At 44.4% G+C, this 11836-nt stretch overlaps 1 pseudogene; it reads right to left on the reverse strand.

Moving 5' to 3' along the window:
* Positions 1-717: 717 nt before the first annotated feature.
* Positions 718-2444, reverse strand: LOC118570783 (annotated as a pseudogene).
* Between the last annotated feature and the right edge of the window lie 9392 nt (positions 2445-11836).

The raw sequence follows: 11836 nt of genomic DNA on the forward strand, positions 1-11836 counted from the left end.
GCTCCATGAATTGTCTGCCGTAGTGTTCCTGAGTTTCGTTGCCTGTGAAAGAAATTGCATCAGTATTTACCTCAGAGCCTTGCTGTGATGGGTAAATGCATTAAGGACTGTGACACATGAATGTGTTTATGGAATATAATTTCATTATATTTAATGCATTCAATGCGATCTATATTCATAAGTACAATGTAAAAATAAATTGCATATATATTATACATGTACATATGCGAGTTTAAAATGAACATGGGTCTTTTATTAAATGATATTTTCTTAAACATTTGGGATTTTATTTAAAAATTACAACCATGTTACATTTAGGGGTCCTTTTGGTTCTCCACAACTATCTTCAGCCATCTCAAAAGAAGGGAGAAACCTCGGCATACCACCATTTAATTCAATCTTCTTTGAAAATGATAAATATATCAATGAAAATAAATATATGAAAACAGTAAAGCATAGATAAGGAATAGCCAAGGTGTGGCCAACATTATAAATATGGACTTAGAAACTGATGAAAACATTTTCTGACGTAAACATAAACGTGGTTGGGTTGTCAATACAGCTCTGCAGGACTGTCTAGTGGGGCTGGTTTCTGGGTTCCTGACCGTGTTCGACTTGGCATTTTTCCTGGTTCTCCACATTTGCCTCTTCTTCCTTGTGCCCCAGGAGCACCTCATCATCTTGGTCCATGCCACCTTGGTCCATGCCACAGCCATTTCATAAGCCACTGCTGTCTCCACTTTGGCCACCTCTGAACCTTCTTTCAGGATGGCTTTGGTCCATAAGTCCACCTCTTCCTCCCTGAATACTCCCAGGGACCTTCAGCCACGGTCAACCCCCAGAGGCGGAAAGGTTGGAGAGAGCCCTTGAGCTTAGGGGTTTACACTGGTTGTATTCTGTTCTCCAGGTGAAGAAGCTCTGGTTTCCACAGCCTGGGTTGGGAAAGTGCAGTCTCTACCTCATTTCTTCCTCCAGAACAATTCCCTAAGGAGCTTTGGGACCCTCTCATGAGGAAGCCCCCTCTCTCCTCGTTGGCCTCCATTGTAACTCATAGGTCCTCCAGGACCTCCTGAGTATCCAGGACCTCCATGGGGTGGTAGTGGTATCCCTCTGTCCTCACATGGCAGAATGTCACCTCAAATACTATTCATGGGAGGCTCTTTTTTTGGGGGGGGGGGCAAAAGAAAGTGAGTTTGTTTCCTTGAAAATCTTGCCCATCAAGCCATTCTATGGAGGGCAGCCCTGGCAGCTGGCGGATCATCATAGGACACCGTGAAGGAGTTCCTGTTTCCCTATCCAGGCAGATGTGGACCGTGGGTTGCCCAGTTCTCTTGTTCACCTTTACAACCCCACACTGCTCAAAGAGGTCAGCCAGACCGTCCCGTCACATTGTCATTTCATCCTTGCACATACATTGCACTGTTCTCCGAGTCACATCTGGATCCAGATCCGGTCCTTCATCCATGGGTCCACCAGGCTTATTGCAACCACTTTAGATCTCTAGTCCACTGCGTCCTCTCCTGGCCCATCCGTAGTCATGTATCCATGATCAAATCCCCCTCCTCTCCTGCCTCAGCTATCCGGGCCACTCATGCTCTGATCCATCCTCCAGACAGCTGCCTGTAAAGACCCACACTACTGTGATGGTCTTGTCAGAATTAACTCTGCTGTGATTGGCTGCTGTTCATTGGCTCTATTGACTTGAAGCCAGGTTTTATGATCCAGTCTGAGGAGGAGCGGGGCAGGTGAGCCAGCGAGAGGCTGCTACCCACAGCTGCTTTGTTGACTGAAGCTCCTCCACTATCCACAGCTGCTGGGCTGCTCTTTGGCGCTCTGCTGAGGGTGACTGCTCTGATCATGACTAGTTGAGGAGTAGTTGGTAGGAGGGGAGGATGGAGGTATGGTGACTGGCTGTATGGGTAGTTCCTAGGTGCCTGGGGATAACACTCTGTTCATATCCCAGGCTGGGCTGGTTGTTACTCCCTGTGATAGTCTGGGGTTGACCAGTCTTGGTGGCCTTGTTAATATCCTATGGTCTTGCATGTATGGTGGATCTGTCGTCTGTTCGTCCATTGGGTAAGCAGGCTGGGTACCATATGCAGACTAAGCCACCTTGGAGGCCTGGGTTGTGGTGACGGTAGTAGTGATGGTGTCATAAACAGCAGTGTCATACTTGGACAGCCTGGCTGTGTTGCCTGCGAGCCATTGAGTAGATTAAGCTCCGGGAGGCTGCCCATAGAGGTAGCATCTCCAGTCTGCCCGTAGGTGGCGGTGGTCTGAGCCTGAGTATAGCTGACATCAGTAGGTTGCCCACAGGCTCCATAGCTCTGTTGTCCATCTGTGTGGGCAGTCTGTGTATATCCTTGGGTTGAATGAGCGCTGTGAGTACTGTAGCCTTGTGGGGCTGCAGCTTGTCTTAGACACCATAATCTGTCAACTCCCATTTTCTCTTCTAAATGACATTTTGCCCTAGAAAAATCTGTCACTTAAGGAAATCCTATGAGATAGTTTTGGAAGAAAGAGATGATCTTTCTCTCCCTTTCTCCTTCTCTTTCTCTCTCTCTCTCTCTCTCTCTCTCTTTCTCTACACACACACACATATCTTTTATTATACATATATAGGCATATATTATTAGCGATTATATCGCTAAACCTAACCAAGACTCCAGTGCTCTTGGGTGCTCAGCACTTTATATTTTAATGAAAACAGAAAGGAGGTGAGTTGCTGAGGAGGGAGATGTTAAGGAGAGAGACTGGGAAAAGAGGCAGGTGTGGGAGGTGCCAGTGGCCCCTGTACTGGTTAGAAGGCTGCTTAGAGCCTAGTGGAAAAAGTGCAGCAGGCTGGTGTCAGAGTCTGGGAAGGTAGCTATGAGACTGTGACATGATTAATCCACGGGAGTGCGGGTTAGGTGTGGAGGAGGCTCACAGCTCTCCCCTCTAGGCTGTATGAAGCATTCTGAGGATCCCTCCCCCAAGAACTGGGGACTTTAAGGCATATAGCTGAGGTCACTGTGGTTGTGAGAGTTAGCAGTAGTTTGGTGAGGAACATCCAGGTGTCACTATAAATCTAGACTTTCAGAGTTTGTGGTGACAGATAGTGCTGAGTTCTTATCTGCATTGGTTCTAAATCTGTCGTCAGTTCCAAGATTTCCAGTGATTAAAGGACACTGTTTTTTGGGTCTTGGAAGATGAAGACGTGTAAAATAAACTAAAAACACATGAGTATTAATCTTGACTATAAAATACACTTTAACATTAGAAAAACTGAGATGTAAGCTGTGGATAGTTGCATTGTTAGCCTTGAGAAGATAAACATCATAAAATCACAGGAACTCGGCTCTCTGAGTTGTTTACGTAAACAGACACAGAGTAGCTTCCTGTCACTCAATAAGTTTTTGATGCTGAGGTGAGCTCAAAGGTTTTGGTTCTGGTTGGAGGACGAGGTGAGGACTGAGGACGTGTACTGTCCTGTAGTGGGTCATGACAATAACAGTGATTGCCATGGACTCATGGCCGCCACTGCCCCTGAAGCTTTGATAATATCAACTCAAGTTCCTCCTATATCCAGGAGACCTAGGGGTCATCAGCCCCATTTTCCAGATGTGGAAACCAGGCTTCCGAATTTTGTTTTGTCATCGATTTCTATTTTCTTGCGACAGGGTCTCATGAGTCCATGCTGGCTTCTGACTATGTAGTGGAGGATACACTTGAACTCTGTCCTCTTGCCTCCATGCCCCAAATGCTGGGACAACGGGCCTGTGACACCACACACAGCTCAGGAGGTTTAAATGCCCCCAAGGCCACAAAGCTACATGACATTGGAGATGAGATTTGAAATGCACTGTTGGACTGCTCCAAAGCTCACGTTTCAAGGGCCAGGAAAGGGGAAATGATTAAGGCTCAAACCAAGGAGAAGACACAGAGAAAATGGGGATAGTCCAACAAGGGACTGAGGCTTTGCATAAGGCTGTGAAGCTCCCGTCTCAGCTCCATAGCAACAACCAGAATCACCAGACGGTAGGCTGAGAGCACTGTGTGCATACTGCCTATCAATTCTAGCAGCTACCTGGAGGAACTACCAGTGTGCCCATTATACAGACAAGGAACTGAGGCTGGACAACTTTTGTCTGTTTGGCTCCAAGTTGTGCTCACTTGTCTTTTTGATCAATGTGACGTCTGTCCTCCCCCCACCCCCCCAATCAAGACATCTTGTCAAAATCTGAGTTTCTCTTTCTGTCCCTGCCCCAAGTCCCCCAGGGTACCTGAGACTGCTTTTGTAACCACAGCTTTCTTTTCCCAGTTCACATTGGAGGATCCACATGGTGGCAGTGTAACCTCACACAGTTCAAACATGAAGGGGGGAAAAAAAACCCAAACACTTCTTCCCACTAGGCCAGGCCCAAGTCTGATAGATGAACATGGAGAGTCAGTCTGGCCTTAATTAGACTGACCTTACCACTCTACTCTTCCTGGGTGCAGGCACTCAGAATGCATTCCTTGCCAGCTACTCCCAGGGGTAAAGATTCCAGAGACCCCACGCCCAGTGACAGTGGCATTTCTAATACCACAGCATGGTGAGCACTCCATCAAGATCTCCTCAAACCCAGGGAGTGTGAGGCTTCGAGGCTATCCCTTTCCAAATATTCTCTAACTGGCTCTCCCAGTCCCACCCTCTTCAGGTTTGTCTAAAAGTACAGAAGGAATGAGCCAGCAAGACAGATGAGGGGAAAAGAAGAAGAGGGTGGGCCTTGGCTTCGGAGCACAAGGGTCCCAGGAACTCTCCGGCTGCATGGCATTGACCACAGTACACAGTATCCCTGACACAGTTCCTTATGTGTGGGACAGCTTAGCCAGTGCTTGACTTGGAGGCTGTGACGTACACTGAGTTGTAAAGTCAGGATGAATCTTTAGACGCTTCGTCAGGGAAACTTTCTTTACTTCTTTACTTCCAACTAAGAAAAAGACCGAGATCCTTCCATCCCACGGGAGGCAGGAGGACCTGACAGCTAGGGCTGAAGCCAGCATCTGATCTACAGATGAAGATTCTCGTCCGTGCATAAGGCTGAGGGCACAGAGATGCTTTGGTTTATATCTTTCTGAGTCATTTTGGAGTAGATGGTGACCAGAGAGAATCATTTGTTTGTTTGTTTGTTTGTTTGTTTGTTTGTTTCCCAAGATAAGTGTCTTGGCTCACATTCGTATCAGCTTGACTTCTGAAGAATCTTCAGGACCAGTTAACGTTTTAGAGATGTGAGAGAGCCGTGAGAGCTCATTCTTCCCAGCTGCCCGAGCTGCCTGAACATAGCCCAGTATAAGGAGTCTGCATGCTTTGCTGGATTTATGATTTAGACCCTACAACTGTTTCCCACCCACACTCCATGGGCCACACGCATGCCCGGACAACTAAATGTGACCCGGCACCAAATTATGAACTTACTTAAAACATGAGATTATATATATATATATATATATATATATATATATATATATATATATATATATACATACACACACATACATATATATTGTGTATATATACATATATATATATATATATAATTCCATTATGTAATTCGTGAGAATGAACATTATAGATGAGAAGGTCATGATACAATGTCAAGAGGTTGGACCCATCTCAGAAGGCTGGTTCCTCAACCTAAGTATTCTCATCTAAAAAATGGGGACAATCACAGCAGGCCCCACTTTACAGGTTGATGGACGATTGTGTAAAAGCTGATATACAGTCGGCCCTTGTAAATACTGGTTATTCTTAATAAATGTGCTTCCTTATGATGGCAGGGCTGCTTTTTAGGGGCCAGGCCATGCTAGAACAGCAGACAAAAGAGAGGGCTGATTTGATTTGGTGTTCCATCAGAAGATGGCTTATGTCCTTTCAGGGCTCTAGCTCTGGGTCTGGTCTCAGGGATCAAGGTGACTTCCTTTGCACTTACTCTGCTTTCCTGGTGACCAACTGGCCACCTATGGACTCTCTGAATGATGCTTCAGCAGGACACTGAGGGCAGAGAGTCTGGTCTCCATGGGTTCCAGAAAAGATGTTTTGGCAAACCGTGGTGTTTCTTGAGCACAGTTTCGATCCTCCGGCTTCCTGTTTCTTCCCCTTTAGAGGAATGCTCACGTTTAAAATGAAGTAGCCTACAGCTGTCTTCCTAGCCATCCCCACGGAGCTGAGAATAATTACAGAAACCCCCATCGGTGTCTAGACAGTGGCTTCCAGACTGTGTCTCCTGGGAGCTTGTTAGAAAGGCAGATCTCAGCACCCCACCTGAACCTACTGAGTCTGGGATTCTGAGGGAGTAGCATCCAGTGGTTTGTATTTAACAAGGCTTTGGATGATGATTCTCAAATCTGACACTTTTTCCTCTAGCCTCAAAATGTCACTACTGACCACAGGAAATCATAATTCCAGGAACCCAGTTATCCCGATCAGAATGCTTTTCCTTCCTTCCTTCCTTCCTTCCTTCCTTCCTTCCTTCCTTCCTTTCCTCCCCCCCCTCCCTCCCTCCCTCACTCACTCTCTTTCTTTCTTTCCTTTTTTTTTTCTGATGGTCTTATCTATGTTTGTAATGTTATCTCATTTTTTGCCCATAGAGAAGCCGTTAGGATTTGGGATCTTTCTGTGTGTCTGTGGATTGGAATGTTTCTGTGTCTGTGTTTGTGCAAATGTTTGGCTTGTGGCTGTTGCTCGTTACTGCAAAAAACAGGGAGGAGCATTAAGTGAGTTCCTCTCCAAGCAAGCAAGCAGCAAGCAAGCAAGCAAGCAAGCAAGCAGCAAGCAAGCAAGCAAGCAAGCAAGCAAGCAGCAAGCAAGCAAGCAAGCAAGCAAGCAAGCAAGCAGCAAGCAAGCAAGCAGCAAGCAAGCAAGCAAGCAAGCAAGCAGAGAACACACAACATTTCATTTCTTAGTGATTGTTACTGTCTGGTGTGTGTGTGTGTGTGTGTGTGTGTGTGTGTGTGTGTGTGTGTGTGTGTATGTGTGCACATGAGCACATATGTGTTTGTTAGGGGAAAAATGTAGTCTGTCTTCATGAGAACGTGACGATGGTCAGTGCTGTTTGGAACACTGTAGCACAAATATCATTAGTTACACGGCCAGGCCAGCACAGTAAATAAAGCACAGTGTGTAATTCACAAACTATTTCACATATATTTTCTTAATTCTTTTATATTGGGAAATAGGTTCAGGAGTTTACACCTTTGCCATTGGCCATATGAATTTGGGGGAGCATCACAGAATTCAAACAATTCTTGAGTAACAATGAGTAGCAATGGCGGACGGTACAAGTGGCTGTCTTCAATGTGGCAGGCACTGTACCAGGTGTGGTCTGTGTCTCACTCCATCTACCAAATAACTCTAAAAGGTAAGAAATGAAATGTTGCTATTTGGATTGTACAGCTTTGGTGACTGTCTCACAAAGAGCAGATAACTCGCCAATGTCAACACAACCTCAGGATGTAATAAGACAGGATTCAGATGTACGTTGGTGTATTATAAAAATTAAAGTTACGGTACATAGCAGGATGCTTTGATGTGTGCACAGATACACTGTGGAACGCCCAAATCAGCACTTAGCATACACGTTGTCTCACATACTTATATTTTTGTTGATGTGAACACTTAAAATACACTCTTGTCAACTTTCAAGCTCATAATATTTGGCTATTAGCTGTAACCACCATGATGATCAATGGCTCTTTTGAAATGACTCCTCTTGTCAAAATAGACTTGGAGTCTTCTGATCAACAGCTTCCCAATCCTATCATCCCTAGCATCTGGAAAGTATCATTTCTCTCTGATTCTGTGAATTTCACTTTCTTATCTTCACGTATGGTCAAGAATGTGTGGTAGTCTGTCTCTGCTCCTTGCTTGTTTCATTTAACATAATGTTCTCCAGGTTCCTCCAAATCATTTACAAGGACAGATTCCATTTTTCACCAAGGTTGAATATGATCCCATTGTGTTTGCTGTCATATTTCTTTGTTCATCAACTCATGGGCCCTTGGATTAGTCCCATCTCTTGGCAATCATGAATAATGCTGCAATGGAAATTTAGAAGTGCTTTGGCATGCTGGTTTCATTTCCTCCACATCTGTAGCCTGTAGTGGGGTTACTGGATCATATGGTAGTTCTATCTTTAAGTTCTTGAGGAACCTCTATACTGTTTTCCCAAATAATAGTTCACATACACCCTCACTAAAAGTATGTAAGGCTCTTTTTTTTCCTCATCCCTACCAATGCCTATTTCCTTCCACCATTTTGATAATAGCCTTCTAACAAGCACAGGGCACTGTTCCATTGATTAGTAGTTCCAAGAGCTGTTCATTTTCCTGTGGCCATTTGTTTACCTTTTGGAGAAATATCTATTTAATTCCAGTTTTTAATCATGTTCTTGCTTTTCTTACTCTTGCATTGTCTGACTTCCTCATCTAATTTGGATGCTAACTCTTTACATCCTGAGATGTAAATCCTACATTTTCCTAGCTTATTACCTCCAGAGATAGTGTGGAGCATGCTAGATAGCATGAAGAAGGAAGCAAGGGCAGGGATGCAGAGGCAGTGTTGTATGACAGAGGATGTCATATGACCACTTAACCATTGAAAAACAAACCTATCAGAACCACCTGGGCCAAGGGCTAGCTGCTAACTGTCCTTACCTTCATTAGCTGATGCTAGCTCATTAGTGTTACAGAGTTGGCTATTCCCACTGTGTAGCTGATGCCACAACACATCTAAAAACCCCACATAAGGAGAGAAAAGGGCAAGGTGTCAGTTCTGGGAAAATGCCTGACCCATTCCAGAAGTTCCCTGCCTTTACTCCTCCTGTTAGCCTGACCAGAGATGGGCTTCCAAACCTCCAGTGGGCATGACTTCCTCTGGGGATGTCTGCACTTACTCTGAGTATGTACTTGTGTTTTGTCATAAAATCTCTCTAGATGTCCCACTTTGCATGTCTCCAGATTATTTCCCAGATGGTGATAAGAATGTGGAAACACTACATAAAGGCCTCTGCCCCCTTCCCCCCCCCCCCAGGCTTCCTGGCACTTACTACTGGCAGCATCTTCAAATGTATGATGTTTACACACTCTTCCATTCTATAGGTTCTCTGTTCTATAGGTTGTCTTTAGTCTATTTCTTGTTTTCTCGGCTGTTCAGAAGCCATTTAATTGTTTGATGTATGTTTGTCTATTTTTTCTTTTGTTACCCATGCTTTTGAGTAATAGTCCCAAATCATTACCCAGATCAGCATCATGGAGCCTTCAACCCATTATATTCTTCTAATATTTTTAGGTTCACGTCTTGGGGATAAGCTTTTCATTCATGGAGTGTGAGATGAGAGTCAAAATCAGGATGCTCTGTTCTTGCCTGGAGAAAACACAAGAAAAATCGAACAGGACTCAATCAAAACTTGACTTCAAGACACAAGTCTGTTGGAGGATGAGTTCCCATCTTTTCTGTCACACTGGATCCTATTGGTGGTTTATTTGACCAGTATCTTATCTCATTCCAGAAAAAAAAAATTAGACTGCTATATTGTTGTGAAATATTCTCTTACACTGTGTGAAGATATGCCACTGTGACTGGTTTAATGAAAAGCTAGGTGACCAATAGCTAGGCAGGATTGGGGGGGGGGGCAGAGAGAATACTCATCAGCCAGAGACAGAGGAAGCAAGAAAGCAGGATGGATAGTATGTAGATGAGGTAAATGAGTTCCTGGGCAGCACATAGATGAACAGAAATGAGTTAATTTAAGTTATAGGAGCTAGCTAGAAACAAGCCTAAGCTATTGGCCAAATATTTATAATTAATAATAAGTCTCTGTGTTGTGATTTGGGAGCTGGCTGGATGGACAGAGAAAGTCTAACTATACTACATCAATCTAAGAAAGACTTCACATAATTCCATGGTAGTTTTACCTAACACTAAAAAGGGTGGACCTTTCCTGAAACAGGTTCTAAGAATTCAGACTCTAAGTGGTTATTAATTTAATTCAAGTTGTTGTTACCCTACAAAGCACCAAGGTTCGATCCCTACTTAAGATGTCTCCCACCTATGTAGGGGGAAAGCACTTGGAGTGAGAAGAACAGGCAGATCTTTGCAAATTGCTTTGCTAGTGTTTGAATGGTGCAGAAATATACACAGTGAGGAAGTCAGAGTTCTTTTAGGTCAGACTGACATTTTGGTGCTTTCCAACACTAAGCATTGACCAGGAGGAGAGGAGAAAGTTCACTCTCTCTCAGGCTCTCTGGATCCTTGTTCCTCTGTTTCCAATGCAAATGGTCCATTTCCCTCCTTAGTCAGTGCTAGCCTGAGCTCCTCAAAAGGCTGAGCTCTCCGTGTGGGGCTGACCCTCTGGGCAAGCAGTGTATCATCTTCTTCTAATTGGGTTTGCTGGTCTTAAGCCTCAGCCAAGTGCAGGCTAAGGCTTTAATGAGCAACCATCCTGCCCTCGCTGTTATTTCTGGTGTCACAGAGATTGTTCCTTACTCTTGAGGAGTTATTTGTGCACAAAATGGAGTTATAGCCAGAGTGCTATTTAGAAACTAAAGTTTTGAGCTTAGATTTCACTGGTAAATTTTGGGACCCATTAAGAATAACTCTATTGAAATATGATTTGCACCACATATAATTTACACACTGTACAATTCACCTACTTAAAGTGTGTAATTCCATGGGTTTTTAGTTGCAGCTAGCATGGTAATCGATTTTAGAATACTTTTTAATTATTCCTTAAACAAACCCTGCACCCCCAGCTCCCACCTCTAGGCAGTCACCCATGTGACTTCTGCCCCTGTAAGATTCGAATGTTTGGGGGTTGGGGATTTAGCTCAGTGGTAGAGCACTTGCCTAGCAAGCACAAGGCCCTGGATTCAGTCCTCAGCTCTGACAAAAAAAAAAAGATTTGAATGTTTGGAGCATTTCACATGTGACTGAGTCACTGGGCAGGCAGTATGCTGTGGGGACTGGATGAGGGCAGAGCCGGGCTCTACTCCTTGCTTGCCTGCCTGTTAGCATACAACCCCAGCAGAACTCAAACTCACCTCTCATTTCTGTGCTCGCCACATGAGGATTTTTCCACTTCCTTTCATTAAAAGCTTCTTAAATCCTGCGGTCATTTGAGTTTTATAGCTCAGTTGATAGACTAGGACAAAGACCCCTGTGTCCTTCCCACATGTGCGTTCCAATTGTGAGAATTCCTTCTCTCTCTCCCTCCCTCCCTCCCTCCATCCATCCATCTCCCTCCCTCCCCCTCTGTCTCCCTCCATCTCCCCCATCCCCGCTGCTGTTTCTTCACACCATTTGAAAATGATTTGCAGATGCGTCTTTTTATCCCTATGTGTGCCAGTGTGTGTTTCCTCAAAACACGTTTGTTGTCCATAACCACAGGCTAATGTTTGGAAGCAGGTCATGAATACCGAGGAAACCCTAATCTACAGATTGTTTTCAGATTTGCCAGTTGCCCCAGGAATGATGGGGGTCACTTTTGTCTTTAATAGTCTTTTCTCTGCCATAACTTCTCGGGAGTTCTTTGCTTTTCTGACCCTGGCGTAACTTGATGGAATGGCTCTCAGTTTGGGACGCTCTGAGGTTTGTTTCCTTGCGACTGGATTATTGAGTTTTTGCACTGTGTTCTCCTGAGTCTTTCTGCCCATGGCAATCTGTTCCGTTACTAGGATACACTTCATTACACATCTGCCAGGGGTTTCTATATAAAACCACCATTTTTATTGCTACAAGGGTTAAGTGTCTTGTGGTGAGCTACTATGGGAATGTTTTACCTAAACGTCTTATTTTTCAACAAAAGTTACTCACTAGTTC

Source organism: Onychomys torridus, chromosome 20 (assembly GCF_903995425.1).
Source record: "Onychomys torridus chromosome 20, mOncTor1.1, whole genome shotgun sequence".
Lineage (NCBI taxonomy): Eukaryota > Metazoa > Chordata > Mammalia > Rodentia > Cricetidae > Onychomys > Onychomys torridus.